This window comes from Anopheles merus, chromosome 2R, assembly GCF_017562075.2.
Source record: "Anopheles merus strain MAF chromosome 2R, AmerM5.1, whole genome shotgun sequence".
Taxonomy (NCBI): Eukaryota; Metazoa; Arthropoda; class Insecta; order Diptera; family Culicidae; genus Anopheles; species Anopheles merus.
This window is the reverse complement of record NC_054082.1, coordinates 19,351,232-19,364,968: the sequence shown is the minus strand read 5'-3', so window position 1 is coordinate 19,364,968 and position 13,737 is coordinate 19,351,232. Positions and strand designations below refer to the sequence as shown.

Here is a 13,737-nt window from a genome sequence, read left to right as displayed (position 1 = left end):
AAAAAAAACATTGCCCCAGGAATCCTTCAATTCTACGTGCATTTGTGAGCGTGGTCTCGCGCTGCCCGTGCTGGGCCCGCCCGGTAAGGATTTATGGCACACGGAATAGCAAATGACGTCGGGATTTTTGGGAAAAAAACGGAAACGAATACGCTAATTTTAACACTCTCCCTCCCGGATTGCCCAGATTCAAGCATGTATTTTATTTATTTATTTATTATGGCTCTAGCTTTGCTCTGATGCACACAGCGGGACTAAATGTTGTCATGTCATGTTCTAGCGATACAATCAGTACTGCTCGTGAGTGCTTCTGTTGCCGAGTATGCCGAATAGTGATGACAATAATAACGTACTTCCACTTGCTAGACGAACGGGTGATGAGTATTTTTGGGATTATCTTTTAAAACCACTCTTTAAAAGGGTAATGTATTGGAGAGTGCTTGTTAGAGTCTTCCTTCGAGGCTTTCATACCATTACATGCAGCTTGAAGCCTCACATTGACAGTGATAAATGCCAAGGATAACACTTAATAATTTCAATTTGAATACGAGATGAAAAAATTAAATAACTATTGCTGAGTTGTTCGTCTTGCAAACTGCACCTCCCTTCACAATCCAGACAGTTATGCGGCGTTTAACTTCAGCTTCAACTTTCCGACTTCACCTCCGTATGCACATGGCACTAATGCCAAACTATCTTGTCCTTTATGCTTTTCACCTCACAAGCCAAAAGTGGAATCCAACGTGAGGCGTATGATTCGAACTTTGGCCTAACGAATCCCACTCGCAAACGGTGCACCCAACCCTCACTTGGTACGCGGGCGCGCACAATGAAAGGATTGTGTTTATGAGAGCCCCCCGAAAAGGTCCCGCAAAAGCGAAGCATCGGCCGAAAAGTGTGTTCTTATTAATTGCTGCCCGAACACTTGGCCCGCACTTGAAAACGGTTCCTGGGAAACGATGACGCAGGTCGGGCAAAGTTTCGTCGACTGGCAATGGGAAGGAATTTCGGTTCCCCAACGCAACCCTAGCGGACGGTTCGGTTCAGATCCACTATTACCGGTCAGCGCTTCCACGGCTTTGGTGTGATGCAAGATCGTACCGAAACTTTCCTCGTATTGCTGCCCGTGTGCCGTTTCATAATTTGCATACGTGAGAGAGCGTTATAATTTTAATTAAAATATTTAGTATAATTAGAAATTTTTGGCTATGCCGTGCAAAAATCTGCCAACTGCCCATTCGAAGGGGTAAAGGGAAGGGGGTGTTCTGCGCAGTTCTTTTATTGTTATTATTATCATGCCGTTTGCTTTGACATGTAGCAATGGAAACGCGTTTTTGCACACCTCCAACGTACGGGCGGAGACCTTCAACCAGTTCTTCCAGTGAAGAAGAAAGAACAACCGGGCGAGTCAGTTATATCCGCCTTTGTCTTGTTTTTCAACTTTGCTTTACCTTCAAGCTACACATTGAGACACCACCCTTCTACCGAACCAGGCAAAACGTTCTCATTCAACCCCATGTAGTATATACCGTCAAGCGACGTTTTCACCGGCGTGTCGGGAACTGTGCTTACGCTTGCAAATGGAAGTTTTCGGGAGGGTGATCCTTTCTATCCCTTCCGTTTGGGGAGATTCTTGTTACACCAACAAATTGGTAAACAGGATCGATTCAGCAGAAATGGAAAGAGGAGACAGTGCACGCTGAGCACGTGTCCCATGATAAGGGAACGATTCCTGCAACAAACTGCCAGGTTTATTGAACGTTAAACTGGCATGAAATCTTAATTAGAAAATTATTAAGTCAACCACCGACACCGATTTGCGGTGCGGTTGGGGAAAGGGAAAAGCCGCTTGTATACAATCGCCCGCCAGACGCGTACGATTGTTTAAACTCTCCCGGGAATAAGCGAAACGTCAATAAGTGGCCCACTCAGGCTCGATTGTGCTGCGCTTAGTACAGGCTGGCAGTACTTGCGTCGCGCATATTTCATCAATAAACAGGCAACTAAACGAAACAATGCTGTGCAATATTGCACTACCCAGAATCGAATCAATTCGTGCGAAAATAGTATCAACTGGAAGTATAGGGAGTTGATTGTTTTGCAATTAAATATCAAGTAATAATAACGACATCATCGGATGCACTACCGTTTGTATCCAATAAATAATATGATAATGTAATTAATGTTGATCGACAGTTAATTGACATTGCACAGAACTCATGTTTGCTCTTGCGTTTCGTCACATTGTAATTAATTTAACTGGTTAAATCATGCATTATATTGGCAACTCCGTGTTCTGCGAACGGTAGCGTTACTGGGTAGTGTCGGTAATTAGTACAGGACAGTCACACATTTATAATACAGTCGTTGTCGCTAAATTTTAGCTCTAAAACATCAATTGTGGATTCTAACGCACCTATTGTCTGTAAGTCGATTTTTTTCACTCTTGCAGGAATTTACGTATTACATTACAAACACACTAAAAACTGTATAGTTTGCTTGTTTTTTTGTGGTAGAAAAACTAGTCCAATTTACTAATTTCCAAAGACATTAGTTACACCTCAAATTAGATTACGATTTTTTGCACTACACTGAAACTCACATATTTGGCATATTAAAATGTTATATTTTCAATTATATCTATTTTATTTTCATCTTAACAGTACAAGTTATGTTTTAAGTCATCATTGTATGCGGAAGTAATATGCTCGGCTAATGCTAGTTAATTTTCACTTCAGACAATATCTTATCATTGAGATAAACAATATTCGACTGGTAAAGTTTGCTAAAAAAAAGTAAATACAAATGCTTTGTGACCTGTAATACCTGTAGTGTATAATATATGTAACCTACAGCAATGTAACCTACAGCACCGCTATAATACCGTAAAACTCTAATGTTCTTTTTAAAAGTTATACTTTTTCCGAAGACTACGGTTTTGTTGTGGATGGTGATCACAAAAAAAAACCAACCTCCATTCGATTTCCATTCACCATTACACAACTGTCCTTTACAGTACGCTTTGCGGGCCCGTCTTCACTTGACTTGAAATTGATTTCCACTCAGCACCGCAGCGCTGAAACAGCAGCAGCAGCGCTTCCCACACAGGCATTATTTAATTACATTAATTTCATCGCAAAACCCGTGTCACAGGGACAAACAATCTCCCTGCCGGTTGGCTCGTAATCCTTCCAACAAACACGAGACATCGTCGCTAATCCTTTATCATCCTCGTACCTCGAAATGTGTCTGCCTATCTACCTACCATTGGGTAGGTCCACCCGCTTACCATCAATTTATCTCGCTTCATGCAACATTACATCCGTACACGGAGAAAGAGTGTAAAAGAGAAAAAGAGAGAGACTGAGAGACAGAGGAACAAACACAGTGCAATGTAATCCTTTGTGTCTCCCTCGCAACCCTCGCTACCTGAGCTCTCGAAAACATTCTCGAAACAAATCGACAATCCCGTCCAAAAACCGACTCCAGTTCGAGTTCCCCGATTATGCCCGACCGGAGATCCATTTCATTGTTTGCATCCTTCCCTCGCTAATTCATCACAAAGCGGGAGTTTATATGCAAGGGGTTTTAAATTACTATTTACCGACCGACTGTTCGATAGTTTGGATCCTGCACCTCACCTACGTCCCTGCATACAGTAGGGAAGAACACAATCTTCAGACGCTTCAGTTTCAGGCTGCGAAGCAAGGGGAGAACGCAGGCGAATCACAACGCATTTCACGCATCGACACTTTGCGTGTCACACCGGAAAGGTGCCGGCATATGCTGGTATTCCCGCGCAACACGGGTAACGGCGACGGGGAAAACATCTCGGAAGGAAAGGAGGGAAAAGGGAGAAAACATATGTATCACCAACACGCGGCCTACAGCAAGAGTGTTTGTTCGTTAGTCTCGGCACACAAACGCACGCACGAACACGCACAATTGTTGCTTACAATGTGCTCCAAATGTTCATTTGTATATGTTTGTTTGAGTCAGGAGTAGTATTTCTATCGGCGTTCGGTTGCAGCATCGTCTAGAAAGCGAGCTCCTGGCGCTTATAGGGGTCAGTGGGTGGATGTAGCGTCAGTGCGTGCAGGATTTGTTATTCCAGGGGTTACAACATCCCTTATCGTGCACCATGCACACCACGATAGCAGCCGGTCTAGGCGTGGTTCGTAAAGCTGCCCTCAATACTACGGTGACACAGGGCACTTTTTACAGGGGCAAGGTGAGAAGGTGCAGAATAAATGCAGCCTGGGGTTGAATTCGGGGCATTTTTTTTTTTTTTGTGCTTCCCTTCTCTCGGTTGACAAAGGATGATGTAGGATTTGCCTGCCCTTCGTTTTTGCATCCTTCCGCTCCCTGTCCCTTTCGGCTGTGTTGTGTATCTAATATTTCTCCCCTCCTTTGGTCCTTTCCCTTCCTTCACCGTACCTGTGCAACACCCTAATGCTCTGTTTTTCCTGTCCTTTTAACCAACTGGAACGCATTATTTATCACGACAATCACTCATGCTATTACCATTGACAATTATTTGATGCATGTTTCGTACAATATTCACCACGGATGAGCCACCTTCAATGCCATCTAATATCCCTTCGGTTCAGTGATGGTGTTGCATGGACAGCATTTGCTTCCCTTGTGCGTACGGTTCCCCGTACGGAGTGGCAAAACACGGTCCTTGCTGCGTCGAGCCCTGAGGCGACGGGGTACCGTGCTGCCTGGGTGATATTTTAATTTTGGCCCAATAATACGCTACGCTTTTCCACTCTAACGCTGAGCACTGATTTATCATGGGTGACAAGAGGTGACGCTGGCTGGCGTGTTGCTCGATCCTCGCAGGGTACCGTTGCCCGCACAAAAGGGACTGAGCCAAGGTTCCAAGCAGTCCGTATCAAAACGACACCCACCAAGGTGCGGCACTGGGAAATTAAGTTATGTCACGAGATGCTGCAGGTGCTTCTCCGGGCCGTGTGCACACAGATGTATACAGACACACGGCACAGAAACGGGCTTTGATGTCACCGTCACTCCCATCACTACGATGGGGACGATAATTTCAATCGACCAAACTTTTCTTCCCCACCCCGCGAGGATGACGCGAGTGGCAATGGAACAGCATTTTAATTTAACCTATCAGACGCAGAGCCCATCGGAGCGCCCGGAGCGTCAAATCTCGTTCGCACACTGGGAAGGATTTAATGCCGGGAGGGTTACTTACGCTCGATCGGTTTCTGGTTTTTGCAAACGATTGCTTCGGGGCCGGGATTGAAGAGGCATGACGGGGTGGTTGTCTTCACAGCAAAAACACTACTATACGCTTGCCGTTGCTGGCATCTCGGCTGCGGCTTATCGAGAGTGCCGTGTACCGAGAGCATATCATATTGGAGGCAACAGTGGTGGCTTAGGTGTACCGGGGGAAAAGTCTTCCAATCAGGCAAAACAAATGCAGCCCCGAAACGGTACTCAAGGTAAACACTGCATGGCCATGGGGTGTAGAGCCGATTTTCTTAAGCCAACAAAGTCTTTCGGCTGCCGCTGTTGTTTTGCAAATTAATTCACTGTGTAAGGCTATAAAAGCGGCGTGCGTAACGTCCTTGTAAATTCTAACAGGTGTACTGTACAGCTGACTTAATTTTGCACCACACACAATAGTTTTAAGTAATGATTTTTGGGGGTTGGTAATGAAATACAGCAACGACGTAATTAAAAACAATCATATTACATATCATATTACTTAAACATTACTCTATTTCAAAAAGGACAATCGTGCACTAAGGCAGATTTGAACGAAATTCCTTTCTTATCTCGTGTCTCATCCCGATCTTTTGGTTTAAGGTGATGTTTTTGTCTCATACTTACTTGTATTTTCAATAACGCGTCATATATTATATAAACAATACAAGCAAAAACATAATTTACAATGATGCAAAAATTCAAGAAAAAATGTAATACGTGGAAGCAAATACCATGAGTTTGTAAATATACGCCTACAATGTTTGTAAAAATGAAACTAAGCAATAGAACATATTTTAGTTCATCAAGAACCTATAATGTGTTAATAAAATTTTTAGAATGTTTTATTTTTTGCAATAAAAACAGAAATAAATAACAGAAACTAAAGACAATGAACACTAAGCAAGAGAAATGTTTGTTTCCTAGCAATGTGATTAGTTTTAGTACACTGCCCCTGAAAGTAGGCTCTATTTAGTACAACGCTTGCACCGCTACGGTGCGGTGGAAATTCAAATAATAAATGACCAGTCGTTTTCAATTGGATTTGGTTTTATTTGTTCTTCAAATTGAAAAAAATAATTCAGCAAGAATTGAGAATCAATCATCGAGAAAGAAAATCTATTTTTTTGTAAATTATTTATAATCATATACCTACTTAATTCTACATAATCTTAAACTAATAATCTAACGATAGCGCTGATTCGATTGTCAGCTTCCACATTCATCCCAGTAGAACTACATCCGCTGTGTTCTGTATCCGTTTTGTCATATTTCATTAAAACTCTTTAAAAATTGCACACACAAACACACACAACTGTCCATGGCAACATAAATGTTAAGCGAAATGACATCCGTGACATTTGATCGATTCGATTTCATGCCATCGATCAACAGGGCCGTACCAAATGAATGTGCGATGAATTGTACCACCATAATGTAACCATTTTTAATTTACCCGGCCATTATTGCCCTCCCTCCCTCCGGGTCCAGCATACATTCATGACAAATGAAATGATTTTTTTTTCTTTCATTTTCATTGTTGTTCCCTTCCTTCTTCGCCTGTCCCTTGTCGCAGGGACCCTGTTTGGCAGCGGTAAAAATCGGCAAGGCGATAATGTAGGCAAGCAGCCCGCGGTTCTGCCAACGACTGACGTGCCGAGCGGCCGTGTGGTAATGTTTCGGCAATTGAATGAACCAACAAACCGAAACGCGTGAGGGGAGCGGGAGAGAGAAAAAAAGCAACGGAAGAACACCGAAACTACACGATCGTTTCGTTTCATTGAAATTCAGAACCGCGTGTTCATTTGATTAATTTTCCCTTTACACCGCTGACATTGATTTGCAGCGCGATCTCTCGTCGCACCGAGCCGGCCTCGCCGGGCGAGAGAATGCGAGATTGTGTTTTAACATTTTTATCACGAAGCTGTTTAGGGTCGTGTGCCGGTTCTTGTTTTTTTTTTTGTTTTGCTGCCCATGCCCTTGGAATGAATTCCCGTTCTGAAGTAGAACGTTCCCTTTCGTGGGCTCGGTGAAAGGTTCGTGGGGTGCATAAACATTCTAACGACCGATAGAGAGAGAGGATTCGCGTACGGTACGGTTTCAAGTGAAGCTAAAACCAGGGTGTCCGGAGCTCGCGTCAAAGCTGTGACGAGGGCAGTCGAATGAAAGCAAAATCCCACAGCATCCCACAGATACTGCCTTCTGCAAGCGATTGTGCGAGCTGTGAAAGATGGTGTGAAGAAAAATCGGTGAAAGGTTGTTTTTTTTTTACTCCCCTACAAAAACCGTTTACAATAGCTTAACACATCCACGGCAGACTCTTGGGATGAAAGTTTGAAGGGATATATGCTCGATATATATACACCTTTTGTGCATTTGACACTACACCTTTCTTCCACACCCAGTATCGATTGATTTGGGGTGCAGTGTGTGTGTGTGTGTGTGTGTGTGTGTGTGTGTGTGTGTGTGGTGTGTGTGTGTGTGTGTGTGATTCCGGTGATGGTAATTTAACGCTTGAACACTTTTTAAGGTCATTTTTACATTCACTTTAATATACTTTAAGGACTGCTGGCTGTTTTTTTTTGTTCCTTCTATAAATTATGTTACAATCAACACAAATCCCACCCGGTGTAGATTTCATCATTGACATTTCAACGCTAGCATTTCACAACTTCCCGTGGGCAGTAATCGATCACACATACGTTCCCAAACATACACACACAAACGCTCGGTGTCCAGAACGTGACTGCATTCCGGCACTTGCTCCAAACACCGAACGGGAGCCAAACGGCCCTAGTCCCGTGTTTTATGACACGTACGGAACGGGTTTGCCGTGGCATGGTTGCAATTTATATTGTTTCACCTTTCCGGTCTGTGGTTTGTGCAGCCCGTAGTGCCGTTGAGTCGTGTCAGGCCACAAAACGGAGTCCGGCACACATAATATAACAACGATGCCACATTTTATCGACCGGAACTGAAGGCTGCTGCCCGCCCGCCCGACCAGACAAATGCGGGGCGAAGCAGTTGAAGGGGCAGGCGGGTGGGAGGCGTAGTTCATACCAGTCAATCAGTTACAGTACCGGCAGTTTCGTGCAGTGCGGAAGGTGTGAAAGTGGCATCGTGCTAAATCACTGGTCGACGATCGAAAGAATAACGCTGCGGTGCTGTTTGTCAATCAGCCAGTCCCACCAAAACCCCTCCTCATTGCTCCAACACGAAATGGGGAGCGGTGAAAGGGGAGAGGGGTGGATTTGGCTTTGTCCTGATGAGACAGAAATCATTTGCGGAATTTCATCACTCACCTGCCGCATGTGAAATGGGACTGGACCACAAACCATCCCGGGTTAGCCGGGTTGCACGGCAGGACTTTGCTAGACCGTCGAATGGTCAAAATGCACATCAACAGTTCGACTAATGCGTGCAGCAAATGGATGCATAATTTATTATTTTTTATTGATAATTTAACACCATTTGCTAGAACTACATTTGCAGCAATTTACAAATTTCACAGTAAAAATGGAGGTAGATCGTTACCAAAATAAGCTGCAAAATACTGAACAAAGTATTTCGATGCTGGCAGAACCTGTTGGGGTATCATTTTACACCAATTAATTCGGAAAATACACATGCGTTCATCGTTTCGACAAACATTTTTTTTGTGATTTACTAGCGTGTCTTTTTTCTGTATTTTTATAAAAACATAACTGTTTCCCAGAATTGAATAATATTAAAAATTTCGAATTACCTTTCACAAATGGATACTGTTCCGCAAAGCTCAATTTTACCCTACATGAATAACTCCCCAGAAAATGGTTAACTTTTTGCAACCGTTCAATTATTGCACATTGTTACGTTGCTTATGTTGTACAGCATAAATAAAATGAACAACGATTATTCGTCAGAAATTATTTTCAGACCAATACCGTCCCGCTTACACAGCGTAACTTATCCGGCGCATCGAAAACCATGCCAACAGGAAACCTGATATTCCAAAATAGTTATTCAATGAATTCGGCAGTGGCCCCCAGAACGGAAATGATCGTTCTGTGCGTGTGAAGAAAGGTGTACGTGTGTGTGTGTGTGTGTGTGTGTGTGTGTGTGTGTGTGTGTGTGTGTGTGTGTGTGTGTGTGTGTGTGTGTGTGTGTGTGTGTGTGTGTGTGTGTGTGTGTGTGTGTGTGTGTGTGTGTGTGTGTGTGTGTGTGTGTGTAGAATTGTGGCCAACGTCCTGACAGGTTTAAACGGAAGAGTAATGAACAGAGTGTACCATAAATCAAAACCTGTCATTCGCCGTACAGTAACAGCGTTTGACCACAGTGACAGCGATAAACGAGACCGAGCTTTAGTGTAATGGGGCTTACAATTAGACCTTAGACCGCGCTATAGCTTCACTTTCTAGCAGACTGTGCCACAACGGGTGCGAACGAAAGATCAGAATGATTCCTAGGAATTATTTTTCTCGGTCTTTGACAACCTGTCATCGCTAAAGCATTGTGTGAAAGTATTTGATCGGTTGTCAATTCAGGTGATTTTTGTGCTTAAAAATATTGATTGGTGTTCAGATGTGCATCCTGTCCAATTCCGATTTCGAGTTGGGAATGTAAATACATTTTTTTCTGAAAATACTACAAAGTCTTATGCACGTTTAATTTACAAGGCTGAGTTAACACGAAGATCTGCTAGAACAATTCCGTTTGCAAAGATTATTCTAATGTGTTTATTTTACTCTAAACTAATCTATTGCATCTAGTGAAAGCATCGATTCTAGGCTCGCACAACTCTCTTAATGAGAATTATTTTAATACAAAAATTGATTTGTATAATGTGCGTCCGGAATGTAATGATAGTTTCATAGATCACTGTTTCTCACCCAAGTCTCAACTGAGGATGAAAACGAACAAAGCCTGCTGGAATACTCCCAGATAGCAAAAGAGAACACGGAGGCAAAACCAGTGGAATTCAAAATCAATAACCTTTCATTCGCATCAAATTGATTGAAAATTTTATTGGTTGTATTATTTCGTACGTCGAGAAAAACGTCACAACAGTATGCTTTCTCGTTCCATCTCGCACTATCGCTCTCTATCTCTCTCACACACACAAACTCTTTCTCTCTCTCTAAATGCTTATCCTAGATACAGCCCGATACAGAACTACCGATCCGATACATTTCCTGCTAAATGATCCTGCTCCGTACAACACGACACGGCTCTCGATGGCACCCCGAAACGATGCTCAAGGCGAATGGCTTTGCACTAGCGACTTGTGTCACCATCCGCTCCTGACTGTACGGTCTTGAGCGCTACCCAGCACCCAAATGGTAATTGAAAAAGTTACCAATCTAAAGAAATGGCATGCGTTTTGTTGTGCCAATTGACAATTGCAAAACAAACGCTTGCTTGGGCTGCCACTGCTGCTGATGCTGCTGGAGGCTAGATAAGGATTAAGCCAAAGGTGACACTCACCACATGTGTGCTGGTGTTTCGTTTGCATCGCACTGCATCGATTAAAGCTAGAGCAAACACCGAGCAAAGCACCGCAATCGCAATCGAATAGAGGCGACGGCTGCTAATGGATATTCCAGTCCAATCACGGTCGCAAATATCAATAGCTCCGTGGCAGTAAAATTTAACACACCCGGGGGCAAAGGCCCGATTACCGTCGGGTCGGTCGGGCGGCCGATCGTTCCCGGGCGCACAACGGCTGAGGGCACCAACGGCATCGACCATCCGGCAAAGTGTGCAAGAAAACAAACAGTTCTATCTATGTTCAGCCAACCGACCGAAGAAGCTAGCGATGTGGAGCGTCCTGAGCGCATAGTGTCGGTGCCCGTGAGGACGGGCATATACACGATAGCGCCAGCGGCCGGTTTTGCAAGTATACAAATTAATCAATCATTCAAATCGCTTCGCAAACGCATTTCTTACTCAAGGAAATGGGTCGCTTTGGAGCTGTCGGGAGCATTGCTCAAGATAGGATTTGCACGGCCCAGGCGCTGGGACAAATTAATCAGTCTTATCAAATCCATCCGCTTTCTTGTTGGGATCATAGCATTTTGATGCTTTTTGAGGCGCGTATAGCTTCATTCTAATTTCCTATTTCGTCTTCTTGTTTTAAGTCAAACAATAGTTGCCGGTTTAGCCGTTTGATGAGCGGAGGATTATAGCGACCCTCTATGTTCTATGCCTGAGTCAAAAAACAACAGAAATACTATTTACAAAACGATTTTGAGATACATGCTTATTTGTACCAAATTCAATCCAATACGGCTCAATGAAACGGCCAATTAGGTGTGGAAAATACAAAACAGTGGATCATTATTTATACTGACTCTCGACTGAACCTTTCAGTTCCTCGTTTGCTTACACACACGATTGACGTTCTATAGCGCTTTTTACGCAATCGAGCATTTTGTCATTATTTCATGCTATTGAAATTAGTTACAGTTCACCTTTGCAAAACACACACATTTCTGGTACAATCGCACTATCATATCAAGAAAAAAAATAGGTAAACAGTCACCACTGTTTGGGTAGCGTGCCAAAACAGCTCGTCTAAACAGCGCTGACCTTGCTCCTCTCTTATCTCTGGTGCTGGTGCGGGGATTTACCGCTTGCAGTGCATCATTCAAAGCGTGTTTGCCCTGGTTCGCTTCACCGTTTGCCAGTGTACGATTACAGTTCCGCGATCACTGACGCCCGAACGGGGGATGCCTCACTTTTGTTGCTGATCTTCATTAAATTCAATCGTTCGGCAACCCACCGGGGGTTGCATCCCCAACGATGACAGCTAGTGGTTTGTGTCGCAGCAAGAAGGTGGCTTTCTTAGCGGTCTGCGTTCTATGGCTAAGCTGTATCACTTCCCAAGCATTAGTGATGGAAGCGGGCGAAGGGTGCGAGTGGCAGTACGCGTGCTGCGAGTGGGTTCAAGTGAACGGATCGTGCAAAAGCCTCTGCCCGAAGCCAACCATTGTGTGTCCGGCGGAGGAAACAAGCACCAGCGATCCGGTCAGGAAACACTCGCCGAAAGTGATCGTGACCGCACCCTGCAATGAAGGCTACCGGCGTGATCACACCCAGCGGTGTCGGAAAATTTTTGAAGAACTTGTCTATTTCTGAGATTTTCTGAAGTTTGTGCTGTGAAGGTTGAAATCTCTCCAATGTTTGAACAAATTGATCGGCTGGAAGTGCCGGTAACAAAACTATCACTCCGTTGTAGGATAGCGGAGCTAGTGGCAACGAAACAACCCCACATCAGAGGCGTCGGACTTGCTATTTGCAATAAAATCCCAACGAATCACATTATCCAACAAACACACACACACATCGAACCGAAGTACATCTGACACCACTAAACCAATCGGACGGAAATCGGGTAGGTAGCGGGCACTGGTGCTGGTGCAACCAAAACTAATTGAAACGATCATCATCCACTCAATTCCAACTGATGAGCTTCTTCTTGTCCAATGTTGCAGCAAAGTGTGTCCTGCGCATCGCGGCCGTGAGGTGGACTCACTCACCCCAGCAAGCAAAACCCATCGCAGCAACGTGCAGCCTTCGGTAATCGTACATTGAACCGGGAACGATCCACCGGAACGGACAAAACAGTGCGCGGGGATGGCGAATGATGCTGGTTTTAGTGGAATATTTAGTTACATCATAATAGCTAATACGCCCTGTAATCTTATTGCTTTTGGCAGGTTAAAGTTTCCTATGTCAACTGAGGGTTTTTTCTTGTTGCTGTTGTTCATTGTTGGCTGCTGCTGGCTTGCTGGTTGGCTCACCCCACTCGCACCGGGAACTGATTTGTATTTAATCCGTAGCCTTAATTAGATTTCACTCCTGCCCCTTCTGTCACGCCCCCACTTCAACTGCAGCAAGGACGTGTGGGCACGTGCGGTCGACGGTTGCTTCATTCCTTCTCCTCGTTCGATAGGCAATCGATACCGAATCCGTATCCACCGCTGTCATATATCTCTCTCTCTCTCTCTCTCTCTCTCTCTCTCTCTATCTTTCTCTCTCTCTCTCTCTGCCTCCGCTTTGCCCTGTATTTGATGCTCCTCTTTCAATCGCCACGGACTCGGCCACGGCAATAAGATTCGCTACGACGCTTCGCTGCAAATGGTCCGGAATTTCCTTCCTTGTTTTGCTTCCTTCGTCAAGTTCGCTTGACCGCTGCCGAGGGATCACCAGGCTATCGAGTGGAAAGCAGGGCTGTAGCACAGTGGCACAAAAATAAAAATAAAATAAACACAAACCAGTCGGCAAAAAAAAACACAACAGGGACGAGGGATGGAATGAGCTGGTTCGGTATTTCCCCCTTCCTCCCCACTCCCTCGCACCTACTGCAACCCAGCACGCAGACACAGTACAAATAGAAAAATAATAATGTCCGATTCCGGATATTTATCACGTGCCATTGCCGGTGATGTGTAAATTCCCGTGTATTCCGGGATTCCTTCCGCTCTGCCCGGGACGGACGATTTTTCATCTTCAGCTAGC

General features: G+C 44.4%; 1 long non-coding RNA gene across 1 annotated transcript; it reads left to right on the top strand.

Moving 5' to 3' along the window:
- Window positions 1–11,896: 11,896 nt before the first annotated feature.
- On the top strand, window positions 11,897–13,486 carry LOC121589655. Its single transcript, XR_006004331.1, has 2 exons — window positions 11,897–12,610; window positions 12,711–13,486. It is a non-coding gene; the product is annotated as an uncharacterized LOC121589655 (long non-coding RNA).
- Window positions 13,487–13,737: the final 251 nt, after the last annotated feature.